At 37.0% G+C, this 26,852-nt stretch overlaps 1 protein-coding gene and 1 pseudogene across 2 annotated transcripts in view; both read left to right on the forward strand.

The window, feature by feature from the left end:
• Positions 1-26,852, forward strand: part of Tmtc2 (transmembrane O-mannosyltransferase targeting cadherins 2) — a 372,199-nt gene that overhangs the window by 342,677 nt on the left and 2,670 nt on the right. The window lies entirely within an intron of this gene.
• LOC134477368 (alpha-endosulfine-like) lies at positions 1,807-26,852 on the forward strand (annotated as a pseudogene).

The raw sequence follows: 26,852 nt of genomic DNA on the forward strand, positions 1-26,852 counted from the left end.
GAGTAAAGAATACCCAAGCCACCCCCACCCCGGATTCCTGGAGGGACAGGAGAAGGCCGTTTGCATATCTATCACTTCTAAGGCATTCAAAACATCCCTGGGCATCAGGTGGACCACTCCATAGTTCTTGACTTTGGATAATCCAGGAGAGCTGGGGAAAACATGTTGGCACCTCCTCACGGGGGCTCTTCCTTGCTGTCAGACACTGTTTCCATAGACACCATGGGGACACTCACCTCGCCATCTTGCTGCCTACACTACTTGTCAGGGCGGGAGTCTAAAGGGGAATTTTTGTGTGATCCTCAGGGAAAATGCACATGGGACCAACATCCACAAAACTGAAAGCCTCTTTATTGTTCGACCTTTATATATGTTGTTATCACATATTTACATTCTTGTATACTGACTTAAGCATGTAACACCTGCATAGTAGTAGCCTGTGCTAAGTCATGGTTACATAATTGTGTGTGCCTCTGTGTGCCTGCACTAGACATCAGGGTCACATCCTCATACCTCCTCAGATACCCAAGCTTTGAAACAGTCTGCAGCAGTGACCCCCTATGATAGTCTTCTGCACATAGTTGTTCTATAGGACACTCAAGACACAGTATACTGTTCAGTCACTGTATTTAATGAATACTGTATTTATTGAATGCCTTTCCAGAACTGCCCTAGGCATTAAGAACAAGTGGGAAGAAAGGTAAATAAAGTTTCTTCTGTTTACATGAACGTTTTTATTGTGAGAGTGTGGAGGAACAACAAAATATTTTTTGACAGTGCATACCATAGAATAGTACTAAACAATGCAAAACAAAGTATAAGGCATAAGAAAGTAAGACATGATAAAGAAGGAGGAATACTGTAGATTGAATAATCACTTTTTAGCATCCCTAAAACATGAGATACAGGAGAGGAACAAGGTTTAGCCAAGCAAAAATAAGGAGACCAAAGATAGAACCAGGAGTAGCTCTAAACAGAAGGAAAGCAGGTGGGAAGTCAGTGTATAGGACAGGAAAGGCAGGAGCCAAGAGATTCATAGGTCAGACAAGAACTAGTTTGTAGCCAGGCCTGGTGGGGCACACCTGTAATCCCAAAAATCTGGGAGACTGAGACAAGAGGATTGCAGTTCAAACCAAACCTGGGCAATGCAGCAAACTGGTGAGAGCCTGTCTAAAAAGTAGAAAGGCCCGAGGATGGAGCTCACTGTGAAGACCTTAGGTACAATTCCCGGTACTGTGGAAAAAATTAATTTGCTAAGTACGAAGTAAGACCCCTTGGGTGACTTAGGTGTGAAGATTAATTACTTTTAATTTTAGAAAGATGTCTGGGGCTACTCTGTGGAGAACAGATTAGAGGGACAAGCTGGAAACCAGGAGACAGTTAAGGGGCCATTGCAGCCGTTTATGCTGTCAAGAGGACTGGTTTGATCTTAAGTAGAGATGAGAAGAAAATGATACTGTCAGATGAAGAGACTGTGTCCTTCTATCTCAGAACATATTTTCCATCAGGATTCTTCCTATCAGTTGCTACATTTACCCTCCATTCAAATGACCACACTAATAATGTCACTGTTACCTTTAACTTTCTTTCCTCTTTCCTCATTTTCAGTAAGCAAATCCTATCAGACAGCCACAGAGACTGGTGCAGTCCTAATCCCTTTTATCTCTCTTTTAACCTTAGCTTAAAGTTCCACAGTTCCTCATAGGATTTGGGGGATTTTTTTTTTCTGGTACTGAGGATCAAACTCATGACCTCGTGCTTGCCAGGCAGGTGCTTATGCCACTAAACCAAATTCCCAGCCCCCTCATACAAAATTTTAAAAGAAGCCTGTCACTGCTTTTTGTCTCAAGCCTCAAGTCCCTCACAATCTGTTTTTCAAATCTGTCATCTTCATTACATCTTTCTAAAACACATCCTCTCATATTACCATTAAAAACTCTCTTTGATTTTACATTTTGTTGATGGGTCTTCCACACCTTTTTTCCAGAAACAAATTAACACTTGTCTTTACTGCATTGTTGAGGATCAAACCCATAGTCTTACATATTCTAGGCAAGCTTTGTACACTGTACACAAGTTTTGTATACTTATCCACCAAAACATTTTTCTAGGGAATGTTTTTGTACCAACCAAATAAATAGAGAATAAGCTCCTCTCCTGGTAGCAAGGCACCCCACCCCTCTGTCCATGCACACAAGCGGAGCTTCGGAGCACCTCTCTGGTTACTTTCCACCTTTCTGTACCACTGAATGCAAACAGCTCTGCAATATTACACATTTGACCCTTCCATTCTGTTGAAATTTTCCCTTTGTCCCTATACTTTAGCCTATTCTTCTTGGCCCCATGAATTCATCCCTGCAGATTTATGTTAAAATAGCATCTCTGTGTATTTCAGTATTGTTTCTAATAGCAAAGAAAGTAGAAACAACCTAAATACCCGATGGCTCTGTCATGTGCTCTTAATGGACTGCTGCACTATATATCCATTGCCATTGCTGAGATGTTTTTGTTTGTAATCATCAGACTTTCTTAATGTCCCTGGGCTCCTACAGAAGTTGGAGGGTTTTTTCAGAGATTTATATGTTGCAAAACAATAAAATGTGAGACAGTCTACCTTCACACTTATTTCCCGGAAAACTCCTAATTTCTTGATTAAAAGCCGAATTTTGTTCTTTCTTACACAGTAGATATTTCTCTTTGGCATTCATGATAAAGATTTGTAACAGTAATGAATATTTTCAAACTAAATAGAAATAACCCCATAGACAAACAAATGAAGAAGACTTAATTTCCTTTTCTGTAATAAAATTGTAACTATGCACAACATCTCTTTCTCCTTACTTTGGATTTTTAAGATATATAATAATGATTTAGAGCCAGAGTTTAAACATACACTGTTTTGAATCTCCTGGTGCTAAATTCCTCCAGTATTAAGAAGAACATTTCAGTGCACCAATCAAGGTTTTGACTTTGGTGCTGAAGACATTTATTAATATATGTGTCACACTGAAACATGTTGAGGATTCCACACAGGCCTTTTGTGAGAAAACCAAGTTAAGAGATTTTCCATAGTCTATTGTCATTGTTCTTCAGCTTAAACATTTACAATACAGAGCTTAGGTTTCACATGTTTAGTGAAAAAAAAAAATGTTCTTTTTCCCATTTTGGGTTTTCTTGCCTTACTTACATTCTCTGAAGCCTTTACTTTTTTTTTTTTTTTTTTTTTTTTTATTAAAAGTAGGAAAATTAACTGGGGAATAGGAATGTGGAATAGCCATACCTCCTGTGAGACCAGAGGGTCCAAATGAGTTGCCTTCATCCTTATCTAGTTGTATTCTAGTAAAAAATTACCACCTGGAAGTTTGCATATTATCACTAAAATACAGTGACTTTTATTTTGCTAACATGCTGTCAAGTGATAGCATGAATTTCTGTAAAATTTTAAAATTTTTTAAATAATTTTTCAAAAAATAAATAAATAAATAAATAAATAATTTTTCAACTTTCATAGTATTTTTGAACTTCATATTTAGTGTATCATTTGTTTCTCATATATAGCATAGAGAAAGGTGGACTTTGATTTTATTTTCAAGTTACAAATCTGACTTGGCAATGTTGAATAGTTTTTCGAGAATCATATATATAGTGAATTTTAAAGTGAAGGCTAAACTTCAAATCTTCCCGTTAGCTTAGAAGTGATCCTTCTTGCCATTAGATGTGTATATGATTTTGGAATAGAGCTTTTTGAAACTATTTTCACTGGACAGTGTGTTTATCAACATCCTTCGACTCTGAGGCCTTTTTGTTATCTTCTGAACAAAATGTAATTAAATATATCAAACGGCTTGGAAGGAAATCTTGTAATGTTTCCCAAGGTGACTGTGTATGTGAGATTATTCTGTATTTTATTTATCTTTAACATTTTTTTTCACTAAAAATCCTGATAAGAGTAGATTTCAATTGTAGTATTTTTTCCACTTGTAAGAACTAAGAAGCACTGAAATCACTATTATAAAACCACTGAAAGTTACTCCCAGAAAGTAGACATGCTCCCTAGCACATATTTCTAATTACTTAAGAAATATCTCCATTGTATTGTTGGTTTTCGTAGCCACTCTGCAGGTCGTGTCTTATCTTGGCTTTTCTCGTATGTCAGCAACTATCCATAAACAATACTGATCGTGTTTTAAATTGCTTTTCACTCCATAGAATGTGACACACGAGAAGTCAATTTTTAAGTGAAGTAAATTACAGTAACTCATACATTTAGCATGATTGTTTGTGATGTTTCACATTTAAAGACAAAATTTCAGTGAAGTATGGGCTTTGATTAAATAATCTTTAACACTATTTATCTAAACATCACAAGTTTAATCTTGTTTGGCAGCAGTGGGGCAATTGTAAAGTACAAATATTGTCTTATTCAAGCAATTATTGATTTATTTTCCTTTGTTGACTAATGAAATAAAATAAAGCCTAAATTGGAAATTATTTCACAGACTGCAAATAATAGTCTTTTTTCCAAAAATCATAGAAAATTCATGTTGGCTCAAAAAAAGAAATTCAGTTTTTTGAAGTCTTTGTCTTTTATTTGCTCCCTCTGTTATACACTTAAATTATAGATGTAGAATAGTGTTGGTCCAGCCTATTCAAATGCCTATGATAGAATAACAATCGGGATGTCACTGTCATTATAGAAAGGCAAGGAACAGAAATGGGGAGAGCTGGGCATTTGGGCCCAGCTGTGCTGCTTACTGATTGTGTTTCATTGAACAATTTAATCCATCAGTGTCAGGATCTCTCAGGGTCAATTACAAGGATCAATTTAGATCATGTAATTATACGTGCTTTGAAAAACATCAAAGTAGCAAAGAACTACGCGGTATCTATATTATAATTAATGGAAGAAAGACTTTCTGACCTACTAAAACAGTAAGACAAGAGAAGAACTGGGGCTTTGTATATAATACATTTTGAACAAATACTTGCATGAAAATGAAAATAACTTGCCATGCTTAAGGTTAATAGCCTGCTAATGCTGTTTTCACTAGGGAAATTGCATACACAGTGTGGGTAACAATGTTATGAAGATGACTCCGAAATATTACAGCTGGCAGTTACGCATATGTGACTGGCTTGCACACTGCTCCTTGCAGGTGCATAGATAGACCTTGTCCAGTGTCAGGAATGTAAAGTGCAAAGATATCTGTGGGTTTATTTGTGCCCACATGGGAAAAATTTCCTTCCTGATATATAGCAGAGAAAGTAGTCACATGAGTCTCTTACCATCCTGTGAATATCAATCCTGGTGGCAGATAAGGTAGGCCATTTTTTATCCTTTCTATAAGTGACGAAAGGGGCAAATATATTTAGTCTGTTAAGTAGCAATGCTTGGACTCCAATAGACTTGCTCTAAAATTTACTGCATAATAATAAAGGGAAAAGAGAGATGAAGGAAGGCAAATTCCTTTTCATTTTGTGTAGATGAAATTAGAGTTCATCTTGGCAAGCCATAGAATTGCTCTGCTAAAAATATAACGTCAAATTGACATTTTTTCTGTATTATCTTAAAAGGAGTTTGTCACAATGCAAAATAGTCATGTGCATGATAAGAATGGACTGTGGGTTGATGCTTTTGATAAATAAACTGTGGGTTTTTAGTGGTCCTCAATTGTAAGATAAACAGGGTGGAGTATTTCCAGAAGTGGTAACATTTCCAGGAGGATGATAGAGTATTTCATTAGCTGCCTGTACGTCTTGGTTAGTGTTGCTTATTTGCATTTGCCACTCCATCTCTTTCCTTAAATTTGAAAAAAAAAGTAAGTAAGATCAAATTCTTTTTTACCCCCTGTTGTTTGGAAAGCATTATATACAAGCTGCACCTTCATAATTGTTGTTGACCTCATATTCATTAAGTTTTCACCCTCAAACTATTTTGATGCCAGTTCTTGAGACTGCCAAAACATCCATGAACTTTAAAATTACTTTTTTCAGGACTGAGGATGTAGCTCAGAGGTGCAGTATTTGTCTCACATAACAAAGCCCTGGGTGTGAGCCCCCAACAATGCCAATAATAATGGTAACAGTATAATATTATATAATATATAACAATATAATAATAAATCCTTTTGTGTAGCAGAAGACAAAGCACTAGTTTCTGTTTGTTTGTGTGTTGTTTGTTAATTGGTTGGTTAGTTGGTTTTTCTGAGACAGGGGCTTAGTAGGCAGTAGCCCAGCCTGGCCTTGAACTTGTGATGATTCTCCTGACTCAGCCTCCCAAGTACTGTATTACAGATGTGTGACACCATGCACAACTTGGTAAAAAACAGACTTTTATTACCTAAAATTCTGTTGAAATTTCAGGAGGGACAAAAGTGGGGAGTAGTGTGACGGAAAACAGAACCATGGCATACTGGAATTTGGGATCTCAGTGGCAGGTCACCTGAGCAGGCATGGTTATCCTGTGCCTGGAACCTATCAGCCATGCATCCCTGCTAATAAATCTTATGGCTGCATCAGTGTGGTAAAGCTGAGCCTATAATTCCCATTAGTTTCAAAAACCTCAAAGTGAAATGATGTGGCTTTGGATTTTGTTAGTATTTCCGGCTGTTTGTTAAAAGCAGACAAATCCTCTCGGTAGAAGAGCATCCCAAATTTAAGCCTTGTTGATTTCTCTGAGTAGGATCATGCAGTTATGTAAAGAAAATGCAGAGATCATATGACTATAATGAAGCAATCATCCTGAGTGAGGGTCAACAAAAAAAATTTAGATTTTCAGAGAGGATAGATACTGAATTTTCATAAGTAATGTAGAATAACTTTGTATGGATTTTTAAGAAATAGATAATATAATGATCTTCGAAAAATAGCATTATCTGTTAAAAAGTCAGTTAAACAGCAGTCAGACACAAGTGAGCATACCAACATAAAAATATATTTGAGCAAAATATCTAGGTGGCCACATCAAAAAGGAAAATCAGAGGTCTATCATGAAGAGAAATCCGAGGATATCTAATATCTACTCAGAGCCCTATTCAGAGTATGAAATCCAATATTGAATTTTCTAGGATGGTTAAAAGATACATAGTACACTGTGTTTCAAATTTAAAAAGAATAGAAATCTTTACCTTGACTTTCCCTGATAATCTGATAGAATAGTAGAGACAGAGATCCTAACCTGAAATCATCCAGAAGGAAAAGAGGCTTACGTGCCAGTTCTATCCAGAGCACATTAAATCAGCAGCCACAAGACTATGGGATAATCAGTTTAAGGTACTAAATATAAATCTCTAATTTCATAAAATCTGGGATTATCTTTCAAAAATGATGGCAAAGATTCTTTAGGAAATCAAAAAGTGAAAAAATATTGCAACCAATAATCACTTAATAAAAGAATATTTTTTAAAAAAAATTTATTTACTAAAAAATAATCTGTAAGGTATGTACTTTGGAAGAAAAATAGTTGCAAGATTTAACTGTTATGAACTGTGCTACTATAAACATAAGCAGGCACATATCACTGTGATATAGTATCTTTCATCATTTTGGAAAGACACCTATAAGGAAAATATCTGGGCCAAATAAAATTTCTAGTTTTAGGTTGTTGAGAAATCTACATCCTGATTTCCATAGTGATATATTAATTTCCAATGAGAGCATAGAAGGTTTCCTTTTTTCCCAACAAATACTTTGCTAGAATTTGTTATTATTTGATTTACTGATGATAGTAACACAATTCATGTTACCAAATCTTGCAAGTAGACTATGCACCCATCAACAGGTGAATGAATAAATAAAGAAAATGTGGTATTTATGTATAATGGAATACTACTCAGCTATGAAGAATGATAAACTTTAGTCATCTGTGTGCTCTCCTTGGATATTGAGATCTTAATGTTAAATAAAATCAATCAGGTACACAAGCTTAAATATCAGTTTCTTTTTATGAGAAACCCAAATTATAAATAAAGATAAAAATCAAAGACAATAAAAACTGAGTAGCCATAGTGAGAGGAGCTGAAGCAGCAGGTCAAATTGTCCCCATCACCCCTCCTGGTTGACATTCCAATCCCCCTACACCTCAAAGTCCCAGCTCCACTATGTCCCAGAAGCAAGAAGATGAGAAACCTGTAGAGCTGACTGGCATAGAGAAACAGGACATGCAAGAGGAAGAAAATATTTTTCCAGAGAGAGCTGAGGAGGCAAAGTGAAAAACCAGTATCCAAGCCTAGGACAAAAGCCTGGAGGCTCTGAGCTGCTCTTAAGAGACTCCAGAAAGGACAGAAGTACTTTGACTCAGGAGACTACAACATGGCCAAGGCCAAGATGAAGAATAAGCAGCTGTCAAGTTCAGGACCAGACAAGAACCTGGCGACTGATCTCCACCCCACAGGATCTGCCCCAGAGAAAGTCCTCACTCATCACTAGCAAGCTTGCAGGTGACCTGGGCCCTCCTCGTCCACCTTGCTCACCCATTGGGCTTTTCTGTGTCATAGGTAGGTACAGACAGGGCCCCTAGTCAGCTTGCTAGCCAGGAGAGACTGATTCCGCTCGCTGGAGGCTGCTGAGGAGGTAATCCAGGTTGAAGAGGGCTCTGAATTCACTTCTTTGGTTAGACTGAAGCTTCCTACCTCATTCTAACCTCATTCAGAGACCTGAAAATAGGAAGGATGAGGACCGGATAACTCTGCAAACTCATTTTCTTTCATGAGACACTGGGAGGTAAGCTTTCTCATTTTGGAGGAATATGCCCCAAATTTGGATAGGTTGAACCTTAGGAATATGTGACCGTTTACCATCCCAGGACTAAGCTGACATAGCTGGGAAAGGTAGGCTGAATCAGACATGTTTTCTGTGCTTATAAATGTTCTGTCCCTCAGGCCTTTATGTTTGTTTCCATTATGGCAGGTTGAAAGAACTCTTAAGAAAGAAATGTAATTTGTTTGCCTAAAATTGTAGCGCCCAGTTAACCTCTTTTATTTAGTAAACCCTACAGTTTTCCCTGGCGCTCAAATGACTGAAGATTGGTAAACATTATTCATGAAAATGGGCGCCTTCTTTCTCTTTTCCAGTATATTATGCTTTTGCATATCTTGTGAAATGGTAGAAAGAAAAAAGATCTGGTTTAGGAGTCAAAATAGCTGGTGTCTAATCCATTCAGTCTTGGTAGTGCCAATATATACTGTGGGTAAGTCAGCCTCTCTGGATTTCTGTTTTGCCATCTTTAAAATGGAGTTAAGTGTGTATAAGATTGATTGTGATTCTAAAATGCTGTCCCTGCCCACAGCAAAACTCTGTAAAACTAAAAGTGAAGAAAGCCTGAGTGAGCCTCTGCTCTGTAATCCTGGGAAAGTATCCAGAGGGGAATCAGTTGAACTCTACTTGGGGCGGGAGGTTGTTTGAGATTGGAGGGCTATAAATTCAGGCAACAGAACCTCGTAGGTATCACAGTCTTGAGGTTAAGAAAAAATTTATTAAGAAGCTAACTAACCATGGAGCCAGGTGCAGTGACACACCTCAACAGTGGGGTAGGCTGAGACCATCCTAAGTTCAGGTCCCATGCAGGCAACTTATAAAGGAGTGGCGTGTAGCTCAGTGACAGAGTACCCTTAAGTTTGATCTCTAGTACCAAAGGCAAAAAAAAAGCCATTGAAGCTTCTTATCTGTGGCTCACCCACTTTCCTGGCCTTCTTCAGAGTCTTAGCTTCAGAGTCAAAAATTGCTTAGGCAGCAGAGGTGACGGAAACATGCTTGGACATTCCATGTGCTGACCTGTGCTCCTGATGTAATCAGATGCCAGGAGTGTTAGGGAAACACAAAAAGACATAAACTGAGCTCCAAACCCCTAGAGGGCTTAGTGCTGCTGCAGGTGAGGGCATCAGGTTGTTAGGGGAGGACCTGCCTTGGAGGAAGCAGGGGAAGATGACTGACTGAGGCAGGAGACTGAGACAGCTGCCTTCCTGGAGCTCAGTCACCTCGCTCTGCTGTGATAAATAGTAATGCTGCTTCGCAAACAGGTGGAAGACAAGGATTGTGGTGTGTGGCATGTGCAATCCAGGCTAGTTTGGCCTGAATCTTACAGAGTGCTTCCTACTAGTTGTGAGAAGAGGCTGAGGATGAGAACTAACTGAGAAAGACTAAAATTCTGTAATTTTCTTGCCCTTCTTGCCTTCAGCTCACAAATTCTGACCGCCAGCCACTTGCCTAGTGAAAATGAATGGCTGGCTTGTTGCTATGTGTGGAGTGATGATGTCTATGTTTCTGGACTGCAGCTTTTGGACTATTGATCAGATTAGACAGGAAAATGTTGGTGAGGATGGAACAGAACGGAGAGAGCAGGATCCCTGGACTCCCACCCCCACCAGTTCCTTCACTGTAACTTGTAATTATGTATAATTTTTAGTTTCTTGCTTCATTCCCTCATGCTGTCATCCTTAATCTAAAGCCCATGTGGGGAGGGGAAAATGCCAGACATCATTGTATAGTTCCCTCAGCTGTCCCAGCCGTGTTGTACATAGATATGTCATGTTAAAAAATCAAACACAAGTATAGTAAGTAGGGAAATATATCATTCTCAAAGGGGAAAGAAATCAAGACACAGGGGAAACAGGGAGAGAAAGGGAATGAAAAAGTGAAATAGATTGTTCTATATATGCCCAGACCTCACACAAGAAATGTAAACATGTACTATAGAAAAAACATGTACTATAGAAAAAAATTCCACAAGGAGCATCTAAGGTGCAAGCTAAAATCATGAACAAATAAAACAGTAAACATGATACAAATCTAGATAAAATGTATCATGTAATGACAGGATGATACATTTGTGTGCTCATGTCTGAGAAAGGACATAAGACTCACCTGAAATTCACAAGATTCAAATGCTCTGCCACCCGCATAGACCTTTTTTTTTTTTTTTTTTTTTTTTAAGGAGAAGAGAAAAAAGAAAAAAAAAAACATTGAAGTGGTACAAGTTATACAGATTTACAGAAGAAAAAAATGCGCAGTAGGAAATCACTAGTTAATGGATTACATATTGCCATCTTAGAAATAATTGTTCAAGTCACAAAATTAAAGCTTGTAGAGTGGACATTCCAACAATGATACTGCAAACAGTTCTGTTCAATGATCCAATAAAACTCTGTGATATCATTTTCTATCTTATACACTTAAATATACATGCAGTTATATAGTTTAGAGCACTTTCTTTTCCTCTCTTTTGTACAATGACTATTACACATTTTGGGTTTCATTGCTCCCACGGGGTTCTTATTGCTTTTTTGGAAGAGAGTAAAACCAAATGTGACATAACAGAACAGAATCGGTCAAGTCAAAAGGGTGGACATAATAGATAATATAAAAACATAATACAAGGTGATCAACAATGGTTACCATAATGCCTCCCGCTATCTCTAATAGAATTGCTTATATCATTAGTTGTAATACAATTGAACAAAACAGTAAAGAACAAAACCGACAAAACCAAAACATTGGAGACATTGTAGGTCTTCAAAAGTAGATAAAAGTATAGACCTTTGCTAGTTTACTGTGATCTCAGCTACAGATACATGGATAAAGGTGAGCTTTGCTGTAAGCTCAGGGGACTTCCTGTGGCCCCATGCAATAGAGAAACCCTGTGCTTACCACACTGAGTAGTGACGCTTAGTTTTTAAATTAAAGTATTACCACTAATTATCAAGTTAAATATGCGGCTGTTTTAATTCACTTGATTTACAAATTTATTTTTCATTTGTTCAATACTGTTGGATACAAGTCAAAACATATTTAGTATTAATTTTAGCTGGCTGCTGAACTACATTGCAAAACACGAACTGCACGACTGCTGGGGCGGTCCAGGGCATTTAAGAAATGCATTTATCAATTATAGAAACATCTTAGGATGTGCTCTTGTGGTGAAAGTTCCCAGAGCACAAGAGCTACTTCAGTGCTTAAAGTCAAGTGGTAGCATGTGGAGATTAAGAATTTAACATTATTCACCCAGTGTGGTGGTGCAAACCCGCAATCCCAGCTCTTCGGAATGCTGAGCCAGGAAGATCTATCAAGATCTGTCTGAAAATAAGAAAAAAGAAGGGGGTGTGTCTAGCTCAGTGTGAAGGCACAGGGTTCTGACCCCAGTACCAGAAAAATAATTAACATTATCAGAAACGTTATCTTAACCAAAGCCCATTTGTGCTAACATTTGTTAATAAAATTGTGTTATTTTCTTTCTTAGAACCATTTTCTGTTATTTATCTCTTCCAAAAGCCCCACTCTCCCAAGCCATTCCTCATTCCTCATATCCATGTAACTGTACATTTTTGGGGCCTGTTATGCATCACTCCACAGGCCTTAAAATATTTTACAGAGCTTGTACTCTGAGAGAGCCTCCTTCTCTGATTGCTATTTTCTACAACCATGATCACCTTTTCCTGTCCCTGTCTTCTCCACCTTTGGTGCCAATTTCCCAAATGTATCAGCCTTGCCTCGAGCCTACAATTTAGGGAAGTCACTTGTGTTTCATTCTTCACCACACTGTCCCTCACATCCTCTCTTACTTCAATTAAATTCGAAAGTAGGCCATTAGTCTATTTTCTCTCTCATTTTTCTAGATGACTATTTGTATTAATTCTCCCACTCAAACTTCCCAGAATCTCTGCCTCCCTCTTTATCAAGGTCCTAACCAGCTGGTGACATTATTTCCTCTTTGATCGGAAATTTGAAAGTAATATGAGAGAACTGGGCTTCCGGGAACATACCTAACTGTCAGTCAGTAGGTGTCTTCAGGGCTCCCTCTTCTCCGTTGTGATGGGTGAGCCCTTCCTGCTTCTACCTCAAACTGAGCTCTTCGTTTTTTTCACTGTGTGCCTCTGTTCTTGAATGGTATCACTCTAGGAGTTTGTTCTTTTGTGCTTCTGTGTTCTCTCTCTCTCTCTCTCTCTCTCTCTCTCTCTCTCTCTCTCTCTCTGTCACTTTCTGTATCTCTTATATTGATACATAAAAGTTTTTCCCATCAGTATTTCAGCATGAGGTTATGTTATCAAAACATGCCAAAAAAGAAAAAAAAACAAAACAAAAAAAAAACCACCTTCTTAATCCCATTTCTGACCCAGCTACCCTGCATTTCTTTCTCCCTTTCCCCATCACAGAAAAATGTGCATTTTTATTTGAGTCCATTCCAAACATGCTTTGGGGGCTTTTGTCATTAAACCTTTTTTTTTTTTTTTTTGGTTAAAAGTACAAGAATTCTCTTTTATTACATCCATTGTCTCTCAGAGCCAGTTTTACTCTAAGATAAATTCTTGCTCCTCCTGGAGGCGCTTTCCTCCCCAGCTTCCAGAGTGCCCCTTCCTGTACCTCCAACTGTACCCCACTTTTCTTCACTCTCTTGGCAGATTCTTTCCCTAAATCCATGTAATTATTCCATCCATCTATATAAAAGGATATTTATTCTTTTCTTACGTTCTGTTTTTATTAGCCCAGAAGTGAACCACATACGATCCACTGACTTCTTCCCTCTTTTATATGCCGTTAACACTTTCTGTGATTTACACTTTTTCTGCACATATCATAATATACCCTATGTGTTCTATTTATTGCACTTATTATCAATGTATTATTATACATCGAATATAAGTTTATATGCTCAGATTTTGAGTGTTCTGTTTACTGTTGGACTCTCAATGCTGTAGAAGATGCTGACTAGTTAGAGGTTTAGATGTTGATTGAATAAATAAGTGAACACATTACATTTAAAAAATTAAAAAATGAATTGCCCATAATGGATGAGATAAACTCATAGAACTTTAAAAATTATAGTTAAAAGATTGTGGGAGAAGTACCATTTTAATTATGTTCAGCCTCCAAAAAGATCCTTCAGGAGCTGGGCGTGTAGTTGAATGGTAGAAACTTGCCTAGCACACAGGAGGCCCTAGACTTGGTCACAAGCACCACAAAGTAAGTATGTAAATATCCTTTGGTGACTTTCTTATTAAAATTTTCAATATATTTCACTGGTATTAATGTTCTTTCAATCCTCCCAGTCTTATATAGTGAGAGACACTTTAAGACATCACTTCCTCTGTCTTGGAATGGCCATGGTCCCTGTCCTCCCATAAAGTGGTTTCAGAGTTGAATTGGCTCACGGAGTAGGCGCCTGTACCCTGCTCTTCCTCTGGAGGCTGCTAGAAGAGGTTGTGCTCACTTAGCATCCAGGATTTAACTTTTTAGGAAATCACCTTCATAATTACCATTTAATTCTTCTCTTGGATCAATCAAGAACTTCAAAGTTCTTCAAATTCCATCTTTGACTGAGTTATATAAAAATTTCAAATTATAGGCATTAGAGCATGGTTTAATTTCTTTGAGCCATTTCAAGGTATTGAAATGGATTTAATTATTATATGCAATGGGCATTAAACATTTATGAGACAAATGGCCTACAATTTAATTAGATAGTGGAGTATTCATAAGGTACTTTGTTTTAAGAATAACGAATGTGTAATTACAGAAAAGAAACATGCCTCTGGTTTCTTACAGAAAACAACCGAAAGATGACTTCTTCGAATTCTAGAGAAGTGTTTTCTGTTTCACTTGTTCAAACATGAACTGTGGATAAAGTGATAGGGGCCAAGTTTTAATATAGTCAAATACCAGATCACTATTTCAAGGTTGTTATATTGTCAATACAAAATCATGTTCTTTGACTTGGTGAAAATGTATTACTCTGTGATTTTGTAAGCGTATTTGTCCTAAAGCATATAATCATGATGATTCCCTAAATCGGTTTTGAAGATGAGTCTAAAACAAAACAGAGTTGGCAGATGATATTCATTGAATCTGAAATGATTTGCTTTGTTCTACCTTCCTTTTCAAGGCTTATTTTGGTTGTTCCTTCAGCATATGAGTGAATAAAAATCCAATAAACATATTTGAAGCTAGTAGTTGCTTGGACGGGAACATGTGTGATTGCCACATTATCTGCTAGTTATTTGCTTGCTTGATTTCTATTTTATATTAACAGGTTAGACAAAGGAAGCGGGATGCAGAAGTAGAGTTTCCAAAAATAGGGCAGAGATGCAGTATTGGTAGGTAAATTAGGTAAAAGCAGTGCAGATTCTTTTTAATGTAAGAACTTGAATGTTATTACTCAGAAGCATATCATGGAGCCAGTCCTTAAAGCCATACTGGTGTGAAAACGTACTGACTGTACATGCTCCAACTTAGGAAATGATTGCTATAGTCAGCTTCTGCTATTTCAGAGATGAACTTTTCAGATAAAGGAAAAAATGCACAATACTGTGGAAAGACCTTACAGGCAATATGTGAGCTTACGTTACATAAATTGCAGAATTTCTGCCTTAAACCTCCTTTGACTGGCCATGTCGTCACACAAGCCACATTCATTTCTTTGCATGTTTTCAGCAGGTGTGACACCGTGGCATGTGTAATGGCTCAGAGTGCAGCATGACATCTTCACTTTGGTTGGTGGAACATTTTCCGAAATGATGGGTGAAGATCTTGCATCATTATTTTTCTAAGCATGTATCAACAAAGCCTTGGCTTTGGAAAGTACGGATAGAATCCCATGTATCAGTCAGTGTGTTTACATTTTAGTTGTAGTCCCTGGAAGGATTTAAGGTCTCAGAGGAATTGCTTAGCTCCTGCCTGTTAGGTTTGATTGGATCGTCCTCACTCAGAATATTCAAAATACTTTCCACTTGCTATGTGCCTAAAGACCACAGTGAATTTGCTCAGTGGAATGTATTTCTTCCTGTTCGTTCTGTACGTGTGGACAGTTGCTGTGTCTTCGTGTCATGGTGATGTGTGATGTCCATGAATGAAACTGTCCTTCATTAATCTTGCTTGCTCACACTGTACTCTGTATCTGCTTTTTGACAAAAAAAAAAGCATCTTGCTTATCTGCTCTGGACTGAATGTTTCTGTCCCTCAAGGATGTATATATTGAAATGCTAACTCTAATTTAACAGTATGTAGAGGTGAGGCTTTGGAGAAATAATTAGGGCTAGGTTATACTGTGAGGCTGGGACCGCATAATGGGAATAAAAATCCTTGTATAAAATGGACAAAGAGGGATTCTCTCCATGTCCACTCACATCATGGAAATCCAGGGAGGACATAGCCAGAAAGTAGTCCCTCACCAAGAACCTGATAATGCTAGAACCTTGATGTCATATTTCTAGGTTCTGAGAACACTCAGAAATGCATGTTTTTTTTTTTTCAAGGCACCCTATCTGTGATACTGTATTATAGAAGCTATACTGACTGAGAAACCTTTTTTCTTTTCTTTTTTCTTTCATTTCCTTTCTTGAGAGAGAGAGAGAGAGAGAGAGAGGTGAGACTCAAAATCTTGTTTAAAATGTATATGGCTAAACTAAATTTCATTTTAATCTACTATTTTGAGGCCTCGCCTCTGACATGCTCATTTTCATAGTTTTAGAAAGTAGACATTCTCAGTAATCTTTTTTGAGAATAAATTCGTTGTTTTTACAATACACAAATGAGTATCCTCAATTGGCTTCCACTAAATCAAATACTGTATCTTTATTGTGAACCTGAAAGTCAGTTAGAGAAATTATGGACAATAGGTTCAGAACATTCTCCTGAATTTAATCATTGTGGTATCTGTTGATTCTTTATTCCAATACACCATTGGTTATGTCAATATGCTATTTCTGTACCATCCATTATACACACATATCTGATTTTCCTACATCTAACATTATGTAGAGGTAATCGGTTTGCACAACAAAAACCCAGGAGAAAGTGAGTCTATATCTCTGTCTTCCACGACAATTGAGTTCTTAAATAACGTAAGTGTAATGCTAACCTCAAACATGTTTCTGAAATACGATTTAATAATGACATAATTATTCCAATGACTTATTTCTACACCTTGGAATAAGCGGTCATTTATTACATAAATGCATACTCGTGCCTCACACACATGTACTTGGATGCACCATAGGCTGAAAAACCTTCTCTGTAACATGATTATGACTCAGAAAGTGTACACATGTTCATCCTTCTTCTTCATGCTAAAAAGTAATGAGTAAATGTAGAGTGATTTGTGTTGCTCAGATCATATTTGGAACAGTGAAGGGCAAAGAATTTGGTTCAAAGGAAATGGGATTTTGGGATTTTGTAGCAGCTAATTATTAAGGTCCAATAGTTCTTGATGTTTTGAACATATTGATGGTGCTTGTCTGTTGTACATATTCTTTCCTGAGTTTCTTAAACTACTTTATTATTTTTCTAGGCTGAATTTAGTTTAAATCATCAGATACTTTTTGCTTGTGTAGAGCATGTATTTAGCAGTTTTACTTCAAACGAAGAGTGCCATAGCTATTGGAAATCGAAATAAAAAATGTATAGATTGTGTTTTGTAAAACCTTGGAGAGCAACTAGTGCAAGTCAGCTAGCTGGAGACCAAGGTTTCCCCTTCGGACCCCATGAAATTAAGGACATCAAGAAACCAAACTTTGAAATTGGGTCATCTTCAGTGGAAAGTAATTCCTGAGCTCATATTCTTAATTTAGATGTACTTTAAAGCCTGTTAGAAATGACCACCACCTTTGAAATCATTTTGTTTGAATCATTGTTTGCCAACCACAGCTGTTGGCATTTTGACTGCCACAAAAATGAATAGCAGTTCACATTATGGATCATAACAGTTAAATGAGTGTTCTTGTAAGACCGACTGGGATGGGGCAGATGTAGGAGGGAAGGATTGAGCACACAGAATAAAAAGTGTCACTGACAAACCAAAACTAGTCCCTTAATACAGCTTTGTGTCTGTCTCATCACCTATATCTGTTTTGTTTTATTCACAGCTGTTTCAAAAACAAATACTGTGTTCAAATAGAATCAAAATGAACCATTTCTGTTATCTGTCAGAATTTGCCTTGCTGTTGTTAGATTTCCTGTGTTGTTTTCTCTTGCTCTAGCTATAGTTTCGTAAATCTTTTTTGCAAAGGTGCTTTAGTCAAAATCTGACCAAGAGGTATCATTCTGAATTGAGAGCAGTACATTATTCGTGAGTGTTTGTTTCAGGATGTTATTTTGTGAAGATCCTTTGGTTTATTACATTAGTATTGAATTTTTAATGGGGATTTTTTTTTTGTCAAGTTGGTCTGGACCCAGAAGGGTTAATATCATGAATATCACAACAGATAGCTTAATCTCTAAATGAATTGCAATTTAGTCTCTCATGTATTAGGGCTACACTCTGCGCTGGACTTTGCTCTCAACAGTGTAAAAATGCATTTAAAAAGAGAAAAATAGATTTTGATGCCACCCACCAATTTCAAAAGTTCATGTACTGTTCTCAGTCTGCAATTGTAAAAGACTTGAAGCAAACCTAAAAATGCATCTTCTCTCATAGCCTTATATCCAGAAGAAAATAATCTACCTTATCCTCTGCAGCTGAGGCTTACTGTCTTCCTTCTAGAAATACCTGATCCTTCTTTGGATAGCATGAATTTGTCTTTATTTTGGACAATAAACTCCTTGATGGCAGTGAATTCATCCTGTGTGGAACCCGCTGTAGAACTTCTGTCAATGCATCAATAAAATTTGTATCTACTTCTTAAATATAGAGGGCATAATTGAGATTAAAAAATATATACCTCCTAATAACTTATGATAATGACGTGAAGTACACTGAAAGTTAGCTAGAACCACACACATTCTAAAAATATATCTTTCTTATTGATTACTTACGTAGTGTCTGGCAGAAACCTTGACATATAGTAGGTGCTCAATAAGTATTTGTTAAATTTCATTGAGATTGGTATAAAATTAATCACTCCTGGGTCATTTCTTTTTGCTAAACCATACAAAATGCCTTCTTTCAGCAAGCATTTGTTGGAATTTGTTTTATATGTCAGTGCCTGGCACTGGCAATAGAAAGACAGTTAACAAATTCAATGAGTTTGTCAACTTCTAGCAAAAAAAAGAAACATGTAACAAGTAGCTATGATTCATTGCAGTAAATGTTGCAGTTAATGTATGTAGACAGTAATATGAGAACGTAGAGATGTAAGCTATGCATAACTTTTTTTTGAATGAGTAGAAATTTGTAAAAGAGAGAATGGAAAAAGGACTTTGTTTAGGAATGAATACTCAGAAGCACACACAGAGATAGAAGTTTCACGTGGCTCAGGCAGAATGTACACTGAGGGATTCTTTGGGACGCCACATTGTAAAGGATCTCTTGGTATTTGGCTGAAGACTGGAAGTTTTATAGTCACAGGTTGAAATCTGAAATGTCATTTGTGTGTTAGAAAGAGACATGTTTGGGTTGGAGACAGACTGGAGAAAGGAAGGAACTGAAGGTTGAGGAATCACAGGAGACCAAATTTAGGAATGGACTGAGAAACGGAATTTACGTTACTCCAACAGAAGTGGAGAATGGCTAGGTGAACATGGAAGCACCTTGTTCACCTTAAATTATTTTCTGACTGTCCTAAAAAGAGAACTAAGAGAAAAGACAGAGAACAAAGTATATGGAGGAAGACAGAGGCTATAAAAATAATTCATTCCTCCTGCTGGCTAGCCAGGGGCTGCCCAGGATCTGACATGGTTACTGTGAGACCTTCTTGGGTTCTTACTGTCCTTCACTCAAGCCTATGCTATGGCTTCCTGGGTTTCTGCCCCCACCCTTTCCTTCCACTGAAAATGAATCTGTGTCAAGGAGTCTCAGTTTTATTTACTACTATTATTTATTTTCTACTTTAGAAACCAGTTTAGAAACTATTTCTCAGTCTTGGAAAATACCACAGTCCTATGTGGACCCTGATTTGAGGTACTACAGGCTTTCTGTTCTTATCTTTCAAATATTACCGGGTAGTGTAAACGCTTATAAAGCTTATTCCGTCCAAATAGTAAAAAGACAGACCATCGAGGAGAAAATATGAAAAGCTAATAAACTTGTGAAAATGGAATTTACTTCTCTAGTAATCAAAGAATGGAAATAGAGCATAGAATATACTATTTTTAAAATTTTCACTTCACCAAAAATAAAAAAGTGAATGTATGGGTCATCCTTTTCATTTTTGACCCAGAATATCCAACACTCACGGTGTAAAAGAGTAAAGGTTTGATTTGATTCATGGTTTCAGAAGTTTCGGTCCATGGTTAATTGGCTTGAAGACGGAAGCATCATGGGAGAACAAAGTTGTTCACTCCGTGGAGGCTGGCAGGCCTAGCAGAGGGGAAGACCACCAGACAGAGACAGTAAAAAGGCAGGCTGCCAGGGCCCCACCTCTGCCTGGCCCTTACCTCCTAACAGCTCATGGAGCTGTGAGTATCAGTGGATTAATCCCCTGATTAGTATAGTGCCCTCATAATCCAGTCAACTCTTCGGGAGTCTCTTAGCATTTTTCATTTAGACAAAAAAAAAAAAAAAGTACAGCTCTGGGGCCAGAGCCAACATGCATTTAATTTTACATAAACATATTCTTTGAAGCTGAAGCAAATTTGACTGGTGTTTAATGTGAAAGTAAAATATAAAAAGTGTTCTTCAAGTTGCTTCTAAAGAGGAATCACTCCTTTCTTGGAATAAATATTGCAGCCACAAACACCACCTGAGAGTGTTTTGGTGTTGACATGTGAAGTGAATTAATCAAGTTGACAGTTAAGGTTAGTTGACACAGTTATTACAAGGAACCCCTTTAAATTTATCGAGGAAGAACAGTGATACCATGTGAGACATATTTCTATTGGGAACAGGACTAAAATGTAGAAGTTTAAAAAGAGAACTTGGAGGGTCTCAGAGAGAGGAAAAAGAGGAGTTGGTCATAGTTGTCTAATTGAGGGTAATACACTTTTAGAGTCTGAAAGGCTGGTTAGTAAGATTTAGTGAACTCAAAGATCACCTGTGATCCAGCAATTCTACTTCGAGAAACTCTCCTTCAACTGTGTACAGAGATATACACAAGAATATTGATGAAAAACCTCAAATGGTCTCTACTCCATCCTTAAGAGAAGGTAGGCATTCGATGGAATTCATGTGAAAGAATCAACCTCACATACGTCAAGACGGATAAATCTAAAATACAAAATACTGAGCTACAAATTCACGCTGTAGATGCATATTTGGCAGGAGATTATTATAGTCAAGGTGGAAGAGAGAAGCCAAATATAGTTAGAGGCAAAAACATTTGCAAGTGAGGTTTGAAGTGATTACCAGAATTTAACATTTGGGTGTGAACATGCCTGTGTATGTCAGAGTGGGAATTCAGGGTTTTAGTGAGGCTTTAGAACACTCCCTAAGAATGCCAGTGACACAGGGGAGGGGCATGACATTGGAGCTGAGGACACTGAGGTAGCTAATGTTGTCTCTAGCTGTGCTGTACTTTTTCCAAAATTACAGCCCATTATTCTAAAAACCCATTGAAAAGTTACTTATTAAACATCTGCTATGTATAAGAAACAGATTCCTCATTTTTTGCATAAATGCTCTTTTCCATTAATACGTTTCTTAAAATGTTTAAACCTTTAATTTTTGACCATCATGATACCATCACTGCTCCAATAAATTCATGAGTAAGCAATGTCAGCAAATACAGTCGAATGATAGCAGGAAGTAATATTATTTCATAACTATGTAAGGAGAAAAGCCATTAAAAACTTTACAATGTATAAATCATTTATTTGCAGATTATACTCAGAAAGAAAACTGAAGATTGACTAGTTTGAAAATATACCCTAAAATGTCTAGCATACTAATTAATGACTAATTCAGGGTGAATTTATTCACTCTTAAAGTAATTTAGTTCAAGCCAGGTGTGGTGGGACACAACTGCAATCCCAGCACTTGGGAGGTTGAGGCAAGAGGATTGTTGTAAGTTCAAGACAGGCCTGGATACAAAGTGAGCTAAAGGCCAGCCTGAACTGCGTAGTGAGACCTTGTCTCAAAAGGACAAAAAAAAAAAAAGTCACTTAGTTCATACAACACTATAGATTATTTCAGCAACATGAGCAGATCTTTTGAAAATAGGGAAAATGGGAGACAAATACACTTTTAAAATTAAAACTATTACTCAATTGTCTCTGACTTCATCTTTTCCATACCATTGCATGCCTGTTGATTGTCTCTCATGAAAGAGAAGCAGCGTAGAAACTAACAGTATGCACACAGCCCACCTGTCCCAGGGCTTTCCAACTCCTATCAGATTAGTAAACCATGACCACGTCCGTTTTTCTTTGCTCTGATATCCTCCAAGTCCTCTTTTCAAACTTGAGCATTTTAGTTCTGTTCTCAAGAGAAACATGAATTCCCATCTGTAGGACACATATGGTTCCACTGTCCCTCCTCCATAAATTTCTTTCCAGGTCAACATGATAAACTAAAGCCAGAAAAATGACTGCGTTTTAATCCTGTGTGTTCAGAATATCCATGAGCTCAGCTGAGATTAGTGAGCCTCGGACTACAATCAGACCTCCAAAACCTTGTCTTTGCTCTTCACTAGCCCATTAAAACTCCATTGTTTTAATTTCATGTATTTCCTCCAATCTTGGAGAAATAAGCCAAAGGCCACAGTGAAATAACAGCTCAGGCAGAATTACCTTGAAGAAAGCCATCATTTGCTGCCTCAGTAGGACTGCCATCTAATGCTTTTGATATAAAGCATTTGTCCTCTTCAATGAGATAAGAAAGGTCTAGTTCTGCTTTCTAGTCTATTAAGAAACAAGTGTTGACTTTTGTTGTTGAGAGCCAGAAGTCTCATGTTACCTGGCTGCAAGCTGCTGCCTACTTCGGTGAACATGCTAGAAATTTTATCAGCTGTCTTCAATAAAAGACAATGTATGTAGGTGAAGATAGCACTAGTTGTGCATGGATTTCTCTTCCCCAGCCCATTACAGCTAGCAGACAGCAATCACACTAGGACATAACAGCCACCTGAAATTCTTGCATTCAGTTATATGGCCAGATAGTCTTCAAATCTGTTCAGAAACCCTTTACATGGTCTTATTTCCGTACCCTCTTCTTCTGTCTAATGACATTTAATCACTGACAGCTTCTGTTAATAAAATTTTGCTTGAATACTTACTGAATTAAATAATTGCATAACCAGCAAAAGACTTCTTCTTTACAAGGGGATAGATATTTGATCTGACATACTTTTTTTCTTCAAGGTACAACCCCTTATAGGAAATTTCATTGCAAGAGCTGTAAAATGATATAATCTTTGATCTACAAGTGACCTTTACAACAGTGCTTCTCAAATTTTAATGAGCATGCAAAACACCTAGGGATCTTGTTAAAATTCACATTCTGATTCAGTAGGTGGGGCCTGGAATTCTGCATTTCTGCCTGGTACCTGAATGATACCCATGGTGCTCTGAATTCAAGGTTGTGTGTCTAGGCTAGCAGACCTGAAGGCATTTGGCCCCGTAAGCATCTAAGGACCCCTGAGCCACTGCAGTGTAGGAAAGACATGACAGCCTTATTAAAATGCAAAGCCCCTGGCCTTGAAGAGACAAAATGATATGCATTCTTTCCCTTATAGGTGTTTAACAATCACTTGAGATGTTTATGTCAAAATAACTTTCAAACCCCTTACCTAGCTCAGTGATACTGATTTAGCTCACATTTTAGCAGAACTGTTGGTGAATTTTATCAGTTTAAAATCATTTAAATAAGGTGCTAGAATAATGTTTTAAGCATTGTATAATGCAAATTTTTAGAATTTTAAAATAAAAATTCTATCAATGTACACATTTATGTTCATACTAAAATATTGTACCTGAATCTAAAATGTGTATTGGCTTAAAAATATGAAAGCATGTTTTTAAATATGCTCACTTTTAATATTATTTTAGGGAGGGCAGTTAGTGAGTATATGTGAGCTTCCTTGTGATCCTTTATCTCCATTATCTTCACAATACTGATTTTTGATATTTTTTTGTTTAATAAGTAGCATGCTATTGTGGATAATGCAATACTAGAACTATTACAAAATCCCAATTACCATTAGTGTTCAGAATTCATTCATCAGAACCACAAGTTTAACTTCCTAACTGTGTTTTCATAGAATAATATTAAAATATTAAAATTTTATTCAGTCATGGGATGGCAGGAGGGTACCTCTCAAGGACAGAGGAATCTCAGGCTGCAATTTAACAAACAAATGGTGAAGTGTATTTATGTGGCCAGGTTGGCACACTTCACCACCTGTTTTCATAGCCATCATTTATAGACTTGGCTAATGAAACCTAGGAAGCTGGCAAAGACAGCGCCAGTTACAGTGCTCAGCATCTGGCATCAGTGGTGTTCCGGCACACTCACGAGAAGATTCTGGTTTGTATATTCAAAATGATGAAAAAGAGTAAAGCAAAAGGGAAAAGTCAATTTTGTGTTTTATTCTCATATGATCCCACAGCCACCCTATGAAGCAAGGACTGTTGTTACTATTTGTAAAAGAAACTGAAATCGAAATCGTTCACTCACTTGTTCAAGTGCGCACTTCTCAGTGGTAGCTGTGGTTTGGACCTTAGTGTAACCTTTGACTAGTTTTGATGAGCACTTTGCTTAGGTACAGACCCTGTAGGTAGCAAGAAATCAAGTTTAACAGAGATATCCAGTTTCTCAGCCTCATTGCTAGGCCTCTTCTACTTCTGGTTGGTACAGAATGATCATCACCAGCGGTCCTCCCTCCCTGCTTCCACTCTTCCCACTCAGGGTAGCAGGCAGTGAGCATTTTATCTACTTCGCATCTCTGTTCATTCCGGCTGTGCACACACTTTCTGTTAGTTTAATAGCTGATTATTTATATTTGTGGCAAGCACTGTGAGGAGACATAATTCAGAAATGTGTCCAGGCGTCAAGGACCTCAAGATAATCATGGTAATGTGGTATCAAAATTCTTATGAAGATGGAGTGGGCAGTGTTTTTCAGTTCCCAGTGTGGAGCTTTGCACATATAATTTAGAGCTATGTTTATTTGGATTGGTGTATAAAATTATAAACTGACCGTCTGTAGTTTTCTTGATAAGCATTGAGTCATCCTGACCAAAAGGTTTTTGAAAGTCAGGTGTAGCCTATATTTGCAGGATTAATTATGGAAGGAAAAGGCACGTTGCAACTAGCTGGTGCTTACCAGTAATCTTAGCTACTGTGAAAAAGTTTGACAAGTTCGAGGCCAGCAGGCCAGACCCTGTCTCAACAACAAAGGGATTTGGGTCTGGATTCACAGCACGACCCTGAATTTAGTCCCTGGTACAAAAAGAGAGAGAGATTGAAACTAAAAATCAATAGTTGAGAATTTAAGAAAATTTTGATATGCATGCAGAAATATATTATCTAGCCATTGAAATAAAAATTATGAAGCCTTTGCAACAACATAAGTTAGAGATACATATGCAAAATGAGACCAGGAAAAGTGACCTTGACGCCAGTAGACTGTCTCTTTTGTAGCATCCTGCTATATTGATTTGCTTATACTTTTCGTATCTTTCTGACAGCATGTAAGAAGTTGTTATTTCAATATTGCATATGTGAAAGAATTGGAGCATAAATATGTTAAAGGACTCTTCACTGAGGTCACCGCAACTGAACTACAACGCAAAGCTAGTTCTCTTAAAACTCCAAATCTGATCATGTTTTTCTTTCTCCCTTTTGCTTTATTCTAAACTATTCCACCCTGTCTTCAGCATTGTTTCACTTAAGACATAATCATTTTTACCCAGCAGAGGCAAATCTACACAATACACACAGTAAGAAAATAATAAACTGTAAAAGTAATTGATAAGTATTTTAAGCTTTTGCACAAAGTTGAAGGACAATTAATAATTGACATTATCTGTAAAATGAAAGTCAAATCTAGCATAAACATTTTTCCTTTTATCTGAAATTTTAGATACGTATTTATGGAACTGCCAAAATGCTAGATCTTCGCTGTTAGCAGGAATGGTCTAGGACAAGACAAAAACAGAACAGCCTATGTTTGTAGATAATTGTTGCCTAATGTCTAAGGATGTGGGGATGGAGACCTTTATTAAACTAGTACAACATAACTTATATTTTTAAACACTTCACAGGATAGTTTCACATTGCAGTTACAATTGATGACCAAAAATCTGTGAGAATAACTGCTTTTTAAACAACTATTATGCAACTTTTCTTATGAAGGTTACATCTTTCTTTGCCATATTTTATCTATTTTGATATTTTTACTTTAATATTTTATAAGCTGTAAACACATTGCACCACCAGTTTAATAGCTATTTATTGATAATTGTGGCAAGCACCAGGAAGTGACTTAATTCAGGTATGTACCCAAGTGCATTAATTCGAAAAAAACTAAAATGGCTCTTGTTGAAAAAGGACTTTGTCTTGCTAAAGTACTTAGGTTTGTGCTGTGTTTGAATCTTTTCAGAGTTGTTACTCTGAAATATAATTTAGTTTAATTTTTTTCTTAAAAGGGCTGTAACATTGCTAAAAGATGATACAAGGGGATTGAATGTTCATGTAATATTTATTTTTGTTTTTGAATTTTAAAAAAAAGGTTCTATTCTTTTCTATCTGAAATCGTTTCAGCTGGAACTTTTTTTTCCAAAAATTTGAGCCAAAATGAGATTACTAGTGCTTTATATATTACCTATACTTTTTCATTATAGAAAAACTCCATCTCCTACTTACTTGCCCTGTTTAAAGCACAGAGTACATATCAGGTGTTTGAAAATTACTTTTTCCTGTCTAGTTATCGTTGCTTTGTTAAATTCCTTCCAGCAACTACCGCTAGACAGAAAAAGAACTATTTGCCTAGGTGGAAGATTTGCATTTCTCTTAAAGGAAAGCTTCAAGGCTTTGTAATTGTCTTATTTCCTGTC

The sequence above is a fragment of the Cavia porcellus genome, unplaced genomic scaffold, assembly GCF_034190915.1.
Source record: "Cavia porcellus strain 051 isolate PalLab524CR breed Dunkin Hartley unplaced genomic scaffold, mCavPor4.1 scaffold_8, whole genome shotgun sequence".
Taxonomy (NCBI): Eukaryota; Metazoa; Chordata; class Mammalia; order Rodentia; family Caviidae; genus Cavia; species Cavia porcellus.